Here is an 18,409-nt window from a genome sequence, read left to right on the forward strand (position 1 = left end):
CAAGCCATAAAGTCATAGCAATAAACAAGTAAAATCACTTTGTTTGGATGACGGCAGCTGACAGCTCTGTGGTCAGAATGGCTGGGTGGCCCTTTTTAAAAGTATATAAATAGACACAGCACAGTCTGATATGGCTGGATCAGAGTGTCTCATAACAGAAAATATGGAATGCTTGCTTTACTGGCAGACATTTCTCAGACTGAATTTCTTTGAGATGGGAATTCATCTTTCAGGATGCATAGTCATGCGCTGGAAAACCATTGTCTCAGGACACGAGGCTTTGAACTTACTGTCTTTGCTGGCTTAAAGTTGTTAAAAATATTTTGAAACAGTAGCTCAGCAGGTGAGACCTGCTCTCCTCAAAGAATCAGCTAGAAATTGCATTCTGTTCTTGCCAAACATGCACTGCCACAAAACCCTGCAGAGCACAGAACCCGCTCTTGTCCTGGTATCAGGAAACTGCAACCCCATCGTTTCAACTATAAGATAGCAGAGGGCAGTTTCCCCTCCACTTTAGCTCACACTTCAATTTGTATCTAAATTAATGGAGGACTATCTTGCAACAATATTCAGGACAGAGCAGGAGATGGGTAGGCAAATTATAGCTTGAAGCACCTTAAAGATGAGATGTGGCTTCACAGAAGAAAATCTCACCAAAAGGAAAAAAAAAAGTATCTCAAGACAGACTTTAAAGATTGTCTGATTTTCTTTTTAAAGTAGATACAGAGATAGGTGCCTATTTTAAACCTTATATCGTTTCTAAAATTGTATATTTCTGAAGAAAAAAATGGAAAGGATATTGTCAGAGCTGATCATGATAGCTATTTGATTTCAAGTTTGTTGGCTGATCAGAAATGCAAAAACATTTTGTGCTCAGGAGTGTGGTTCAGCTGTTTTGGCAAGCTCTTGGCACAAGAATGAAAGTTATTTCCTTAGTATGAGGACAAGTGCCTGAAATGGTGGAGATCTGGCTTCAAGTCACAGCTTGCTTTGGAGGTTTTCGTGTCATGTAAGGTTTAGCCCTCCACCCCCTGGAGGGTCCCTCTATGATCAGTCGAGAGATAAGGGCTCCTGCTCTCCATCACTTTGAAAGAGATTATCTCTCCTTAAGCGACAACAGAGAAGGCCGAAAGAGATGAGTTAACTGATTTCGGCTGCAGTTTTACATCACAAAGAGTTTCACAGCTATTCTGGTTTAAAGCATCATCTCCTTCCTCTCCTTACAACCCCCTCCCTCCCCATGGATTTCTTTGCTCATTTACACCCCATCCAGTGGCACGCTACCCCTCCAGCTGTGCAGCTGCATTGAAAACAACTTTGCGCAACCACTTGAGAGAGAAAATAACGAAAAGAAAACAATGTTTCGGAGGGAGCATTTCAATCTGATTCCGGAGTGGCCCCTCAAGAAGCTGCATTGGCACAGCTGGTGCACCCTTGTCAGGGGCAGGACAAGGCGGCAGTGGGAAGATACAACAACACGGGCTGCAGGCAGTTATGTTACATAGCACCTTAGTATGCACTTCTGCTTCTGGAAAGCATGTTTATGTTCCTAGGGCACGTCCCAGCTGTGTCCAAGACTCTTTAGCATGATAAAGCTTGAGCATGCACTAGCCCCTCTCCTTCCTATTCTATGTGTGAACATAGAAAAGAAAGCCGAAACCTTCTTACTTTCACCCAGAAACTGATATGGGAACAGAAGGGTGCTCCTGCAGAGTGCTGTGGGAGTAAGATCCTCTAGCTACTGATATGGAATCTACAGGTATCTGTTGTGAGTCAAGGTAAGTGCTAAATAGTAAGTTGAGCAGTTTCAGTGTCTACACTGATCTGTGGCCTTGGGCAGAAGTTTGTCTCACAGCTTCTTCTTCCCATACCAAACCAGAGCAATAGCACTTCTGCAACTTTCCAGTTCACAGGAAGAGCTGCTGGGAGGAGACTATGAGATCAGTGACTAAGTTTAAGCAAGCTCAGAAGTTCTAGAAGAAGACCGTAGTGTCTACAATGCCAGATTTGCTGATAACAGAATTCAGAGGAAGTGGGAGCCAAATTCTGCTGGCTGCTTCTCAAAGGCAGCCTCATGACAGAGCTTTCCTGTGATGTGACTTGACTCTGTAACTGCCAATTGTCAGCCCATATCATAACACCATTCTGAATTAAGACATCTGTTGCCTGGAGGCAAAAGAAAAGGGATGCTTCTTACAAGTAATGAAAGTCCTTTTGATTTTTGTGAGGGTTGTTATACCAGTTACAGAAAAGTCCCTTCAGACTTGCACACTGGTACATGAGGCAATGAAATCAAAATCATCCATCCTTTTAACTACAAACATGTAATGTGCTGGAAAGCGCATCAGAATAGTGTGAATCAACAAAAACAACTATGTAGTCATGTTCCAAGAAAATTCCAAAAGTAATTTTTGTAGAGGCTTTCAGAAAAAGGAGTGTGATGGTCTGAGATTCATGGTTGACCCCAAACATCCCACTATGAAAGCTCCAACTTAAAAGATTTAACTCTCTGAATAGGAAAGAGCACAAGAGGTAAAGTTTTAAACAACAACAAAGTTACTTTCCTTCAAATTAGCCTACAATTCAACAGCCACAAAATATAGATGTAAAGCACTATGACTGGAGGAAAACTGTAGCAACAGGTCTTTGGAAAGGATACTGAGATAGGCACATTCTCTGCTGCTTGAGGCAGTCAGTAGACAAATAATTATGTTCCAGGTGCCAGTTCTTACCTCCAGGCAGTTTTACGCAGAGATGTGGTCAAATACATGTGGAAGCTGGGAAAAAGGGTGAATAAGAGTTGCCTTTGTGCTCTGCATCACTTGATCAGGAACCTGCACACCAGACTGGAGTATGCCTATGGAAGGAGCACACACCTGCACCTTCCTGTAACGAGTCAACTGCCCTTCACCAGCAGATATGAAAGCATCGCAAACCAGATAGAGTTGTTTCTATTCAACAGCTGGCTTTCTATTTATCTGTCTGAAGAATAAGCTGGAGCAAATGCATACAGTACCACACTGGCACTGCAAACAAATTGGCAGAGTACATCCTCTGTGGGCATTTGTCTAGACCCAGAAAAAGCCATTCACAATTTGTGGGACTCCTTCGTGCAGAAGCGTAGAAACATACTCTAACATTGGTTGGCCTTTTTTTTTTTTTTTTTTTTTTTTTTTTTAAAGGTACAAGTGGGAAGAAGAGGCAGATCGACTCACCAGAGCATAAGCATAAAAGAAACATCCAGTTTGACAGGACAAGGGAAAATGATTTCAAACTATAAAAGGGGTGATTTAGATTGCGTATAAAGAAAAAGATTTTACAGCAAAAGTGGTGAGACACTGGAACAGGTTGACCAGAGAGGTGGTAGACACCACATTCACAATGATGCTCAAGGCCAGGTTGGACAGGGTTCTGAGCACATGATGTAGCTTTAGGTGTCCCTGTTCATTGCAGGGGAATTGGACAAGATGGCCTTTAAGAATCCTTTCCAACTCAAATGATTCCATGATTCTATGATCATCCCCTTTTATTTATTTCTGAATTACATCCAGATTTATCACAGAGAGATGAGCCACTGAATCACCGTGCAAAGCTGCTGCAGACACTCATCACCCACCTAGAAGTGACCACCAGAGGTTAGAGGATTTTGAAATCTATTGCACTCCCATCAATTTCTCTTCTTTTCAAACTTCTCTTCTGCTTGTTCAGCCACTATTTTAGACTTATTTTATCTATTATGTTAGATCTTTTGCCTTAATTTCTTACAATACCTTTTTCTCACATAGACCTGGATATCACATGCAATTGGATTATATATCTTTGTAAACTAATTGAGCCTGTATCTTGCAGCTTCATACAAATATCTTTGCCTCTGTAGCTGAAGTTCTCCTCTGGGCTATTGTCATCTCAGACCTTGATGAATTCCATTTCATCTTTTCCTTCTTCCTTTCCTCTCAAGCAACTTCTTCTGAGTTCTGCTTAGTTCTACACAGTCTAACAGCTTCATCCCCTACTTAATGCTAAAATGAATTCCTAGAGCATGGTGCCTCAAAAGTAACATATAGAAGTGTTCAAAGGACCCATCTGTTACTAGCACTCCAGTCCTGACAGATGATGCATGCATATTACATTTGGATCCCTCCAAGGCTGTGGACTCTGTCGGGTTGAGGAGGCTTGCTGACAGTGCTAGCGTGCAATGAGTCCTTGAGAAGAGGCTGTTACAGAGAGTGCCCATAGTGGTACCAAGAACAGCAAATAATGATAAGAAAACAGGGGAGAGCTTAGCAGGATGATGCACAAGATCTGATGCTACGTTGTTTTTTTTTGTTTTGGTTTGGTTTTTTGTTTTGTTTTTAAGATAGTCTGAAGATATTTTTAAGAAACAAAAGTTCACTATGAGCGCAAATGCTCACAGGTTTGTGTAAGGAATACAGGCACAGAGTGTCCAGCACAGCTCTCTTTGGCTGTGGCCTTGTTGCATCCCAAGGATGTCTGCACAGAACATGAGCATTCACCATGCTCTGTAATTATGCTGATAAGGAAATAGTAGATTTTTGCACAGACAGCTCTTAGAGTAATCAAATAACATACATTCAGTCTGTAAGGGATCCCAGATCGACAATTCGATTGAACACAGAGAGAGGAAAAAAAAAAAAAAAAGAAAAAAAAAAAAAAAAGTTTTATTACTTCTGATTCTTAACATATTAATGTTTACTTTTAATATTGCTTTCTATATCTGTTCTCTCAGCTACGTAGGCTGGTGTCCTACTTCTTTTTAATTAAACTGTACAGTAGCATAGGGGAGAGAGTCATTCACTCCTCTGGCTGAAAAAGAAGCATAGGGCTAAAGATATTGCCACATGCAGTGCAGGCTGACAGCCAAAGATCCAGCACTCACAAACACTGATGGGACTTGCACTCAGGCTCCCAAGTATAGAAGCTGTTTTCTAGTAATGCATGGGATAAGGCTTTGATACTGACAAATACCAAGGAGTAGCATGAATAAGATGTGTGGGGAAGGAGAGGGAAGAATAAACAAGGCACATATTTTCTGCTTATAAGAGGAAAAAAAGCAAACAGACAACATAAAAAAAAATTCCACAACAAAATAACAATTAAGTAAAAACAACAACTTAACAACAACCATTCCCAGAATGGGAATTTATAAGCTACAGAACATGTAATATCCTCAGCATCTCTGATGGTCACCTTGGTATTACAAGTGACTGATAGCTCTTGTTTATACTACAGTATTAATTACAGAATGGAGCCCCTGTCCTAAAACCGAAGAAGAAACTGTCCTGTTGGCAGAGGTATCCCTGTGCAAAGATTCCCCTTTAAAGGCTTTCTTTTCAGGGCTGCAGACTAACACCAGATTAGGTGAATGACAATGATGTCACCAAAATTTTGATGACCCAATTGGAGCCAAAGCAGAGAGCTCACTGCCATGACCCTTCACAGGTTCAAGGGTCTGTGTAATCAAAGTTATGCTGCAGCCAGGAGGGGAGAAAACTGGGCTCTAGCATTGCACTGCCAGCCAGCTAAGGACAAAGTCCTCAGCAGCTGCTCTTGTGCAAGACAGCTGGGATTTGGCAGCTTTGTGTACAAAAAAACATCTGTAACTAATTTCTGGACCAAGAGATAAGAAGAAGAAGAAAAAAATTGAATTAACTTTTTAACAGAGAGGTGATTCAATACTACTCCATGAGGCTGCTGAAGGGGCTTTTCTGGTCTCCAATCCTAGGGCAGGCTTTGTGGGTATTAATATAAGGTGGAGTACAGCATGTCATAGAATAGACACACCATTGAAGCAGGGTGAATCAAAGAATGGGTTAGAGTTTGCATAAGGAAAGTTCATGGGAGCAACCCTCCACACTATAGAGAATAATGATTTAATATTATGGAAGCAAACCTTTTCATTGGAAGGTGTGGGAGCTGAGACTGATCAAGGAGGCCTGAATTTGGATTTGGCCAACAGCAAACATGAATTTGGGAGGAAACAGGTTCACAAGCAGGAAGGTGTTCAGATAATATTGAGAAACTAAGGTTGTTCCAAGGCCTCTGTGGCACAACTCTGCAGGTACAGGAGACAGACCAGTCCCAGCTCATCACTTGGATCTGCTCTATCAGAGAAGGTTGCTCTAAGGCCTTTACTGTGCTAGCTGAGAGTGACAAGGCATTCAACACCCTTGGGAACAACACAAGAGTTACTGAGTTAGCTAGGCTGGTCAGCTTCGCTTGAAAGCCTGTGAATGTAAATATGAAACCAAACAGCATATGGATAGCAACCATTAATGGATTATTTTATGCTGTGCATACGTATGAGTTTGTGTGGGTGGTGAGTGCACACAAGATGTTTGTACAGATACTTGCAGAACGGAAATTTGAAAGTAGAATTGAAAGTGATGAAATTATTATGCTGCATGAAAGTCATGGAGATGTACAACCAGATGGCTTTCCTGTATGACTTTGCTATAGACTGGTAGTGGCCTCAATATATTAGTAAAATTACACTTGCTGGTAAATGCCCATACTGCGACATATTAGGGAGCAGCGTTTTTAATCAATAACTTTGTATGTCTGCTGGGTTGATTTCATTCTCCTTAGCACATTCACTGCCATAATGGAAAAATTCTAAAATGAATGAGCTGATGAGCTTTCAAAAGAAGATGTCAGAAAAATCCTTAGAGGTTCACATCTTGTGCATTTTGAGGTTTTGGACACTTGTTAAATCTGGAGTTAAAAGTGAACAGCTTTGACTGATGATACAGTGTAATGTTGGAATTGAAGGAGAAGAAGATCCCAGCTGAAGGCCAGCACGCAGATGTGACTAATGATACTGCATTCCACACAACAGAAATCATCATCTCCTCACTGAGCCATGACCAGCTTTACTTCGGACTTCTGTACATTTGAAAGCACTCAGACACAGTGGGAGAAGTTCCAGTCATCATAAATAAACTTAGTCTATTGCTAAAAAGCCAAAAGGTGCCTCACAAAATATTCTCACGTTAAGTGATACTGTGAGAGTTCTTCACGTAGAATTATAATCCTCCAAACAACAGTAAGCTGAGCACAAAATATAGACTGGTCTCTCTTTAAGTAATAAGTATTTTAATTTTCTTGCACGATTTAATATGGCAAAGGGAGCTAATTTGTTACTTAATGGTTAAGGATACTTTCCTGACTGTTCTTTTTTACTCTCTGAAGTACACGTGGGTATGAGCCCATTAAAAGTAAAACAGTTACAGAATCACAGACTAAATCAGGCTGCATGGCACCCAGGGGCTACCTGACCTGACTACCTGCTTGTAGCAAGAAAAGCTTCTAAGCTGGGTGAGGTTGCTCCAGGCCTTTTTCAGATAAATTATGAAAATCTCCCAGGACTGAGATTCCAATGCTTCTTGGTACCTGCTGATCTTCACCACCGAGTTTTCTTTCCTTATATTCAGTCAGAGCTTGCCTTACTGTAGACTGTCCATTTCCTCTTATACCTTACCCAGAAAAGTCTGTTTTCTGTCTTACCTATAGACCCCTTCTCTGCAGGGAAAGATGGCAGTTAGCGTTTTCCTTCCATTCTCTTTTCAATCAACATTTCTGTCTCAGTATCTCCTCTCACATCACATGCCCCAGCCTCAATCATCTTTTCAGTGCTCTGCTGGACTCCCTCCCCCAGCAGTTCCCCAAATGCAGTCTAATGAATACTAAATAGAATAACTTGTCCTGCTGACAAGGTTCTTGCTAAGAAAAGCCATCCTTCTTGCATTTCTTGGAGGTGGGTGTGATATTTGCCTTTCTTTTTATCATTGGGAACCTCATCCAATTGACATAATCTTTCAAATATGATAAAACATAGCCTTGCAATGATATCAACCAGCTCCCTAGTAACCCTTGGATCCATGCCATTCTGTTTCAAGGACTTGCACTTGTCCCTTGCTTATGCTGATGCAATCTTTACGCAATCCCTTACTTAATCTTCCTCTACCCTTAGCATTGTTCATTTCCTTCAAACTTTGACACGAGGCATACAGATTCTAACAGTAAAGACTGAGAAAAAGGAGGAACTGAGATCTGCTACCAGTCAGATTATTCCTCACCTAATGGTAAATATTTACCATTAAAAACAAGCAAACAAACAAACACTTACATACATACACGTAAGGGGTACACCAAAAGTAATGCCTCCTGTTTTGTGATGTTCTTAACACAGCTTTGGTTGTACTGCAGCTTTTAATTCATGATTAACTTCCGTTACCATCCGAGAGGATGGGATGAGAAACTGTGTATGTGGTAAGTGGGAGGAGCAGAGCAAAGGTGATCAGAAATGGATGAAGGCAGGAAACTACAAGTATGTAAGGAATTGAAGATGACACCAGCAAAAGTTTCTATGATTCAGTAAGGAGTGAATCAGATTTAATTTGTATCATAGCTTTTGATTTTTAGGTTATCACACAAAAATGTAAGTCATTTACAACTATATAAGTGATAGACAAAATTCACAGTCATATGTAGGCTTTCCAATTAGAAATCTGATACTGGGAAATCCATAGGGAGTTTTAGCAATTTAAACAATTTTCAGAATATATGTGGCAGAGAAGGGGTGTAGTTTTTACTTAATGCTTTATGGTTTTGGTTTTTTTTTTGTTTGGTTGGTTTTTTTAAGAGTTGTAATCCAGCTGCCTGAGGTCTGCAGTGACCGCTGTTGGTATAACTGTAAGTTATGACTTGCCTCAAGAAAAGAGAAAGCAAGAAGGCTAGTATTATCCAGAAAGATAATGTTAAATTGTCTTGATCATTCCTTCTAGGGCAGTGGGTAAGCACATCTAGTGACTGTGTCTGCCCAAAATTAGGTTGCTTTGTATGTGCATCCAGTGACTAGATTGAGAATCTCACTGCTTTACAAAGGATTATTTTCCAAATCCTTGGATTCCATAACAGCAGGTAACGTCATGTAACCTTGTAATTTCCTATTACTTCATCCAATTCATTCCGGCTGCAAAGCTCATAACTTCTCATCCCACCCTTCCCAATCCACATATGTAATCTAATGCCAATTCAAATTCATAAACATCTAAATACATTTATTTTTTTTTTAATAACTTAAATAGGCTACAATACTGTTTAATAGCAACAATAGAAGAACACTTGCTGCTGAGGAGACAAATTACATTTGTTGGGGTGAATTCTCTTCAGTCTGATCTAGAAAGCTATTTGGTCTATCAATACCCATCGCCTCTCATGAAAATGAAGGATGGTGTTCCATGGGTTCAACAATATTACATTACAGAATCCAAGTACTAGCAAGATTACTTGCTGGACTACTGACCAAAGATTTCCTCTGTGAAGGATTTACGGTTAATAAGATCAACAATCTGTAGAAAGGGAGAAACTCTGGTTACCAGGCAGATCCTCCACACTATAGTCACTACATTTTGTGCAAGGAAGCATGACAGTGCACGAAACTTTCTCCCTTTCGGACTATGGAAGTGAATCTATCTATCTATCTTTACGTGCTTTATCCAGATTTGACACACCAGCAAGTGAATACTTACTGATTTCTTCTGAGCTTACATTTCCAACACAATAGAGTTAGATTTTTCACAAGGGATTACTAAGTCTCAAGGGATGGAAAGGGACAATAAAGTACCACTACATTTTCAGTAATTACATACTGCTCCTCTGTTAAGAGAGAATGCAATGAAAGCTTGTTTGATTTGCATCTAGAAAATAAGAAAATGTGGTGGAAAAAAAAAAAAAAAAAGAATTTGGATCAAGCAGAATCCCATTCTTTAATGGGATTTGCTAGTATCAAATAAACAACATTTTTTCACCTCCTAAAATAAACCAGCATACAATTTGAAGATATCATAATTACAAGCACTGTGCCAGTGCCCAGGGAATTAGAAGAAAGGAGCCATACTGTCTCTTACTTCATAATTAACTTCCATTACCATCCAAGAGGATGGGATGAGATAAACTGTATATGTAGTAGGTAGGAGGAGAAGAGGAAAGATGATCAGAGATGGGTGAAGGCAGGAAACTTCTAGTATGTAAGAATTAGAAAAAAAAGCTTTGTAAAAAGAAATGCTCCAACTCACCAGCTCAACTTTTACCTATGAGGAGAGACATACAAGAAACTAGGATGTTTTCAGCACCCTCAGGTTTCAGATGCTCATACTCCAGTCCTATTTAATTCTAGCAGAATCTCATGATCCCCAAGGAAACAGACAATACTGATACTTCTACAATACTTCCATTTCATCTCTGGGATAATGAAGGCCAAGAAAGTAAATTTATGCAGCTACTGAAACCTATATCTAGGATTTCTCAAAATGTTCAATGATCTGGCTGATATTTGATTCAATAGAAATTAGATAGTAAAGGATTTTGGAATTATCTACTAATCACTTACGTGCCTTTTTAGGTACATATGTACCTTTACAAATGAGGCATCAGTTCATTTCTAAAAGCAATATAGAATCTTAAGTACGGTAGCTCCTCGCAGAGAAAGCTCATAGGAGTTCCGCTTCACAAAAGCTTTGTAGGTCCAACTTGCTTTCAGCTTGCACAGTGGATTGAGAAAGGTAGTCAACAAGAAACTTAAACTTGACTGTTCATAGATGGAAAGAAAAAAAATCTGGCTGGTATAAGTCTGCATAACATCTGTGACTCGGGGACTGTTTCATCTGTGCCATCTCTGACATGGAGCGTTCTGTTCAAAGTGCCTAAATGTTCAGTAAGTGTAGACTGAGAGGAACAAACATTGTTACAAGGTCCAGTTTGTAAGCAGAAGATGTTTCATGAAGGAGAGCTGGTTCATTTTGTCTGGATAACTGTGGACCAAGAAAGGAGGTCTTTCACAGGGACTCACCTGACTAAGCCTCATGTCTTCAGTTTCACAGGTTTGGTTTACGATAATAAATTCAGGTTCTATATAATGACTGCTATGTGTTCAATATATTAATTTTGTTGAAAGCAGAGATGTCCATTTCTTCAATGCAATCATAATAATAGCTTGTCTTCCTTAGAGACTGACAGAGTGGTGTGAATAAAAGAACTCTGCTAGACAGCAAAGTATGCCAAATGGACATATTTTACTAGATGAGAAAACAACTTGTCACTTCTAATTGTTCAAATTATGTGTGATTCAGTTCTTCCTGCGGTTATTTTTGAAATGTTGTTAAGAAGGTATAATATGCAGCTAAGAATAAAGACTGAAATTGCTAGCTCCCTTGGTAGGTAGGTGGTGATAATGAACATTTCATAAAGTTATTGCTAACAGACAAATCTGCACTCTCAGGAAGTCTCTAATAGCATTAATAGACCCTCACTAAAGTAATGGTTCTTACGGAATACACGTGGGTTTTGATCTGCTGCTTTTTCTTTTTTTTTTTTTTTTCCGCCCCCCCCCCCTTTCTTTTTCATTTGCTTAAGATTTATAGAGCAGAGCTAAAATTGAAGTGAGGGGTCCAAGCTCCTGATACCAATCATTGTGAAGTGACATCCAAAATGGTTGGGATCCCAATGCATGTTCTGCAGCTGGCTCACAAGCCACGATGTGGGCTCACTGCCACATCCGTCTTTCGCCATGAGAGTAGCTGCAGCACATACTCCTCTGGTTGTGTGACAGACACTGTCACAAGTCTCATTTTCATTGCTTAGCCCACAAGTCCGTATAACTACTGGTTTAGATCTTTTCTAGTCTGTTAACTACTGTTGTCCTTAGGTGGGTATATGTAAAAGGTGCTCTAGATGATCAGAGGAAATCAGATCATACTGGTAATTAAGATATTGCACAAGATATTTAGATTGTTGAAGAACTACAGATGATTGCCAGATCTCAGCCCTGAATCTCTGCCTATGCAGAGCCTCAAGAGCAGCATACCCTGAACCAGGCAGACATGCCAGCCAACATCTTTCATGCCAATGCAGTTTTAGCAGCAGAGCTGTGCTTCATGAGTAGAGCTTGTTTTGTTCCTTCACCTTCACCTGCTTGACTACAAGCCAATACCCTAAAACAACCAAAAACATATAGGCAAGAACCTTAGCAAGTGCCTGAGCTGTGGTTGCAGAAACTCATGTAGCAGTGCTCAAATAACTTCAGACTTATTAGCATGAGCATTGGCAGGTATTAGTCTTGGTATCATCAGCGTTAAAGAGCTTGTAAAATCCTTGTAGATTAAGTATTTGCTAACCAATGATTTATTTTAGGATGGAGAAAATGCTGTTTGGAGCAGAGGCTGAAGGAGAGTACGGAGGAGATAGATGGAAATCACTGGAAGAATTAACAGGAATTTAAATACCACTCAGGCAATTCCATCACCTTTGGAATAAGACTAGCTTATTCCACGTTCAGCAAATGAAACTTGCCAATGGGGAGGAAAAAAAAAAGTTGTCATACGTGAGTGCTCACAAGGCTTCCCCTACCATTGACGTAGAGGCATTTACAGGCAGAGTGCATTAATCCTGTAAACATGCCAAGTCTGACTAAAGAACTTTCTTTGCTGAGCTTCTGCATCACCATACATAGCTGACCTTTGTTCTTTAATTAATTTTCTTAGTGAATAACCAGCTTCTTCAGTCTATACCATGCCTTGCTCTCCTGGCAGGTATCTTGCAAATCTTGTTATTGGCAAACGCAAGCTTCCCACAGGCACCAGAGCTTCTGGCTGTGGTCATGCAAGAGGGAATATCCACAGCCCTGCAAACATAGTTTCTTCTAAATTATCTGACACTATAGAATTCGCTACACAGCGTGACCTCCACACATGTACTCACCTTTTGTGTAGTATCTCCTTCATCTTTGGATATTTACCATGTGAATTGCTATCCAAGGTAGTCATGCTAAGCTTACTTCATAGCTAATGGAAATAGATACTTGCAAAGCTCAGACTATCTGCAGTCTTTTCATCAGCAGTCTAGGAATGAAATGCATCATCCTTTAGCCTTGTCTTCCTTTTTCTCTCCATTAATTATCAGCAGGACTTATTCAGAAATAAGAGTCTACATTAGTTGGTGAATCTCATCCATGTGATTCCACTTGCCAGGTGTCTGTAACATCATCTGGTTATAATTTAGTTTGCACTGACTTAGTCATAGCTAAAAATCTAATTAGCTAGGTCTAGATTGAAGTTAATGAGGGATTTTTCCCATTACAAGATTATCTGGATATCGGAATTGATCTGATGTACAAAGCAGAATGAAAGGAGACCTTGCATATTTGGGGGAAAAAAAAAAAAAAAAAAGTTTCCTTAGCTTTTCATTACACCAAGAAAAATGAACGTAGAACTTAAATTACTGAGTTACGACAAGGAAGATAATACAAAATACTCTAAGAGTTACAAAGCTGCAACAGAATCAGGAGTTGTGAGTTTAACTCCTTCTTGTACATTGAATTTGTGGTCTTTTTCAGGTCACTTAGTATCAGCCAGTCCATCAAGAAATAACATGTATTTACAGCAGATACAATAAAGAAATATGATGAATTTTCAGCACCTTGAAAATTAGTTTAACAAGCATCTCAGGCTCAGTGCAAAACCGTGGTGAGAAACAATTCAGAGAACTAATCCTACACTTAATTACCATAGCCATAAAAGAGTCTGGGAGCTAGACAAAGACAAGAAACAACAGCCAAAATCCTAATCTCATTGATATAAGAACCCTAGCTAACCCTGGGAAATCACCATTCAAGAGCCAACTACCTGCAAATTTAAGGATTTGGGCTCCCCACCCTGTTCTGGGGAAGGGATCATTCTCGGTTTGCATAGTTTCTAACTACGTTAGTAACAGCACGCAGCCTCCATAGCAGAAGAGAGAGTTGATGAGAATACAAACCGAACAAAATCTACAACATCAGTTTTTGCCATAGCAACTTGAGAGGAATGAGGAAATAACACTTACTTTCTTTAACATTGGTCATCAGTTGCATTCCTGGGTCATGCTCCAGATAAGGGTTAAATTATAATCCAGGGGCAAATGATTTGAAAAGAGTGATTCATCCGCTGCGTTAAATTACTGATGTTTGTTTCGTGGATAGAACACAACGCTGGTCAGATCGATATCTTGAGTTTCTGAAGTGCCTATTTAATGGTGTCAGGAAACAGCAACATTTGTGGCCACATAAAAGGTTTCAGGTGGGTGTTTCTACCTCTCGACTCATTAGCAAAATAGGCATCGGCTGAGCCAGTTTTGGAACAGGCAAAGTGAGTGACTGCTTACACCAGCTGAGGAATTAGGGGCAACAGAAGTGTTAATTTGTGGATATGAAATTCTTAATATTAATCAGTAATAATTGTTTATCAATAAAAACCAGCATAATGTTACAAACAGAGAGCGATGATTCTTATTGTCTTAATTAGTGTTGGAGTTTTAAGAGAAGTAGTCTCTCTACTGCCTTGACTAGAAAAGAAATTGAAATCACCAGTCACGGATGGCTTTTGTCAACCGAAGAATGCACAACAAAAGCCATTCTCAGGAATTCACCGATTAGCAACCGGGAACGGCTCGAGCTTTATCACTTAATCCAAGCCATGCAAGTGAGATCTTTGCATGCTCGGCAGGGGATTTAAACAAATGCAAAGGCAAGAGTAGGATTTAAGACTGCAGCGTAGATGTGCTCTAAAACTGTGATTCTATTAGCTGAGTACTTACATCCAGCAACTGGCAGTGAGTAAAAGCCATCAATCTGAATAGACGAGATGGACAAAGAGAGGACTCAGGGTCAGGCAGAAGGTCAAACTGAAAATGGAGAACAGAATCCAGACCTTTAAACTATCAATCAATCTCCCACTTCACCGGTTTGAACCCTTCCTCCTGCAACTCCCCTTTGAAGTTAACAGAAGATACATTCTGCTTCGAGTAATGCAGGCAAAGAAGCTGGGACAGGGTGTATGAATATAGATTTTTTTTGCTAGACTTTCACAAATAGTCATGCAAGCTTTTACAACAGAAAAGTATGTTCCAAGCAGATAGCTGGTTTGTGCTTGTGAGCATGTATGAGCACTCATGAGTGACCCAGGAATAATGAACTAATCCATGAGTAAATCAGTGTTCATGAACAACTTTACAATAAAAACCTTTGTACAGCCAGTTCTTGAGGGAAGTTCTGTAACAACAGAAGGGCCCAAATAACCCAGCATTCACAGATCACCTAAAGGTAATAAAGCTGAATACTTAGTACGTACAACTTGACTAACAAGAGCAACAGAGCTTGTAAAGTTCCAGACTCTAGTTGATGTCCATGAAGTTACTCAGTGTGCAGTGAGAAAATTCCCACACATTCTGGAGAATTACTGCTTTTCATTCATGCCTCTGTGGCAGTGGAATTCTCCAAAAATCATGCACAACATTGCAAGTTCCTTCACAATATTTACACAATAAATTCACTTATACTTCGCCTATCTCATATAGAAGAAACACCTACTACCCACATATTGATCAGGTTAAGAAATCATGATATTCCATCCCCTTTTGGCTACTTCTGCTGGCCATCTGCACTTGCATGGGATTGTATAGGAGTCTTACATGACCCTTGATGGTCATTTTGAATGGAGTGCCCTTACTTCTTTTATTCATATATAGTCACAGGCCACCTAAGACATTCTGCTTCAGTAGAAACAGTACTTGATCAAATAATTCTGTATTCATGGAAAGCTGCATGGAGCATCTGGGTGTATTAGTCAACAGCCACCTGAACATGAGCCAGCAGAGTGCTCAGACGGCTAAGAAGGCCAGTGGCACCCAAGCTTGTATCAGAAATAATGCAGTCAGCTAGAGCAGGGAGGTGGTCATCCCTCTGTAGTTGGCACTAGTGAGACCACACCTCGAATACTAGGTTCCCCATCTGGGCTCCCCGTTGCAAGAAAGACAATGGAGCCCTGGAGTGTGTCCAGAGAAGGAAAACAAAGCTGTGAAGGATCAGGAGCACAAGTCTTATGGGGAGTGATTGAGGGAACTAGGATTGTTCAGTTTGAAGAAGAGGGTGCTCAGGGGAGACTTATCGCTCTTTACAACTGCCTGAGAGGAGGTTGTGGAGAGGTGAGGGTTGGCCAGTCTCCCAGGTGGCTGTGGTAGGATGAGAGTTAATGGCTTTAAGTTACACCAGAAGAGGTTCAGGTTGGATATTAGGAAAAATTCGTAATTCTTAGAGCAGTGAGGCATTGGAATGGGCTGCCCAGGGAGATAGTGGAGTCACTGTCCCTGGTGGTGTTCAAGAAATGTGCAGATGTAGCACCTAGGGACAAAGGTTTGTGAACATGGTGGGGATGGGTCAATGATTGGACTGCATGATCTTAGAGGTCTTTCCCAACTTAACTACTCAATGATTCTGTGATTCTATCTTGATTAAATAAGACAACACTCTTTTTTTTCCAAGGGAAGGTTGATGTTTCCATTACATATGTCTCCTTGGTTATTGTTTCCACTACATATGTCTCCCTCTTTAGAAAGTTTCAAATATCTATCCAGTATCATCAGAAACAATTCCACCTCCCAGAGAATCAGAGAATTCCTACAAGAGACAGGAAAAGCCTGGATAAGGTAACTTTTCTTTTGCAAGACTGTAGAAGATTATGTATAAAAGGAAGAAAAAGCTATAATGAAGGTGTGCTGCAAATAACAGCATGTTTTGTCATTGTTTTACTACCTCTGAAACCAATAACAATAAGCACTGGGAAAACAGCAGGCCTAAACCTGACCACAATAAATGGAACAGTGTGCAAAGAGGCCTATGTTTATGGCTGTTGCATGGAAGTCATTCAAAAGAAACCTATGGTTTTTACAGCCTGGATAATCTACATTGCTTGAAGCTGTATACAGTGTGTGCCACACACCCTTCCTTCATACTCACTTTATAAACTATGCAAGAAGTCAAGGTGAACTAGGTTTCACCACCACCTCATGAACTTTAATGCACTTTGCCACTGGCATTACTCGCCTCGCTGAATAGCAATCACCCGAATCCGGCTACACAAAGCATCCTTGGTTGGGAAAACAATGGATGCCGAGATGTCAAGTGTGGGCTTTGTAATACCGGCTCTGCCCTGAGGGAGAGGTCCTGGAAGCAGAGGAGTTGTCAAGAAGGAGCCTTCAGCAGTTCTACTAGCCACGGTCTAAGAAGGACAGGAACAGATTTCAAGTCCCAGAAGGATCTCTTGTCTTTTAGTGAGCTGATTAAAAGTAAGGAGTTGGATCTAAAAATGTCACTGCTATTGTTGTTTAATTGCCATCCATGCATCTTGCTACAGATTTTTACTATCCCCATCACAACGCTATAAGCAATCACTAGCATCTCCAGTGAATGCTGTCCAGTGAGGTTGTACTCATCCAGCAGCTTGGTACTTTTGTACTCTCTTCTGGTCAGACAACCCTGATCTTTCCATTATGCTCAGGTCTCACCTGTTAGCTTGCTCATTCATTGGTCTGCTCTCCTACAAATCCACCTTAAAAATCACTTAGAAAATGGCACAAAAGCATTCACTCAGATGGCGATGTTAATTTAAATGAATCAATCTGGATCATCCCCTTGGGTATGACTCTCATTTATATTTAAAATCACATTTCACAGATACAGGAAATGGAAAATTTGATATTTCCAATTAAATTGGCACTTTCCATGAATTACAGTGTTCTATTGTTATTGACAGTTCAGTGCAGTGACAAACCAGCCCAATTTATTGACTTCTGTAACCTCAAACACTGCGAAGAAAATTATCTTTAAAAATGGAAAACCTTTTAGCTGAAACAAACAAACAAACAGAAGAGACTAAAGCATTTGATGCATCTATTTAAAAAAGAAAAGAAAAAAAACAACAGCCCCCAGAGATGATGCTATTTTCTTTTGTAATCTAATGGTGTTATCTCCAAGATGACTGCTTCTCACCTTGCTTCATCCTTGCTGGTGTTAAAATTACTATGACTTTTACCATGTGTTGATTATCCTATGAAGGACAAATGCAGGCTCAAAAGTTACTGGACAGTAAAACCTTTCATTAGTCTCTACAAGGAACATAGAAAACCAGGGAAAAATCAAAACAGGTGTGCATATTCTTGAAACTTTGTTTTTATCTCTGTCTTCAGAATAACTGGGAAAATTAAATTTATAAATTAGCCCATTTTTAACAGCTGCATACTGTATTATAAATACATATTTAAAAATATTTTAATACATATAAATGATAAACACATTTTAAAAATATAGATAAATACATCTTTTAAAAAAAATATTTAAAATAAAAGATAAACTACTCAGAGTACAGAAGGATTTATCAATGGGTTGGAACCGGCTCATGGGCTGCCTACAAGCACCCTTGTGATTTAGCTTATATGGTGCAAATAAGAATGCACACATCCCACCTGACACATTCCTTGAGCAAAACCAACAAGGAGCTACTGAACTATTTCAAACAGGTAG

This window comes from Centrocercus urophasianus, unplaced genomic scaffold (genome assembly GCF_019232065.1).
Source record: "Centrocercus urophasianus isolate 14NV4802_14NV808 unplaced genomic scaffold, USGS_Curo_1.0 seq_10, whole genome shotgun sequence".
Classification (NCBI taxonomy): domain Eukaryota; kingdom Metazoa; phylum Chordata; class Aves; order Galliformes; family Phasianidae; genus Centrocercus; species Centrocercus urophasianus.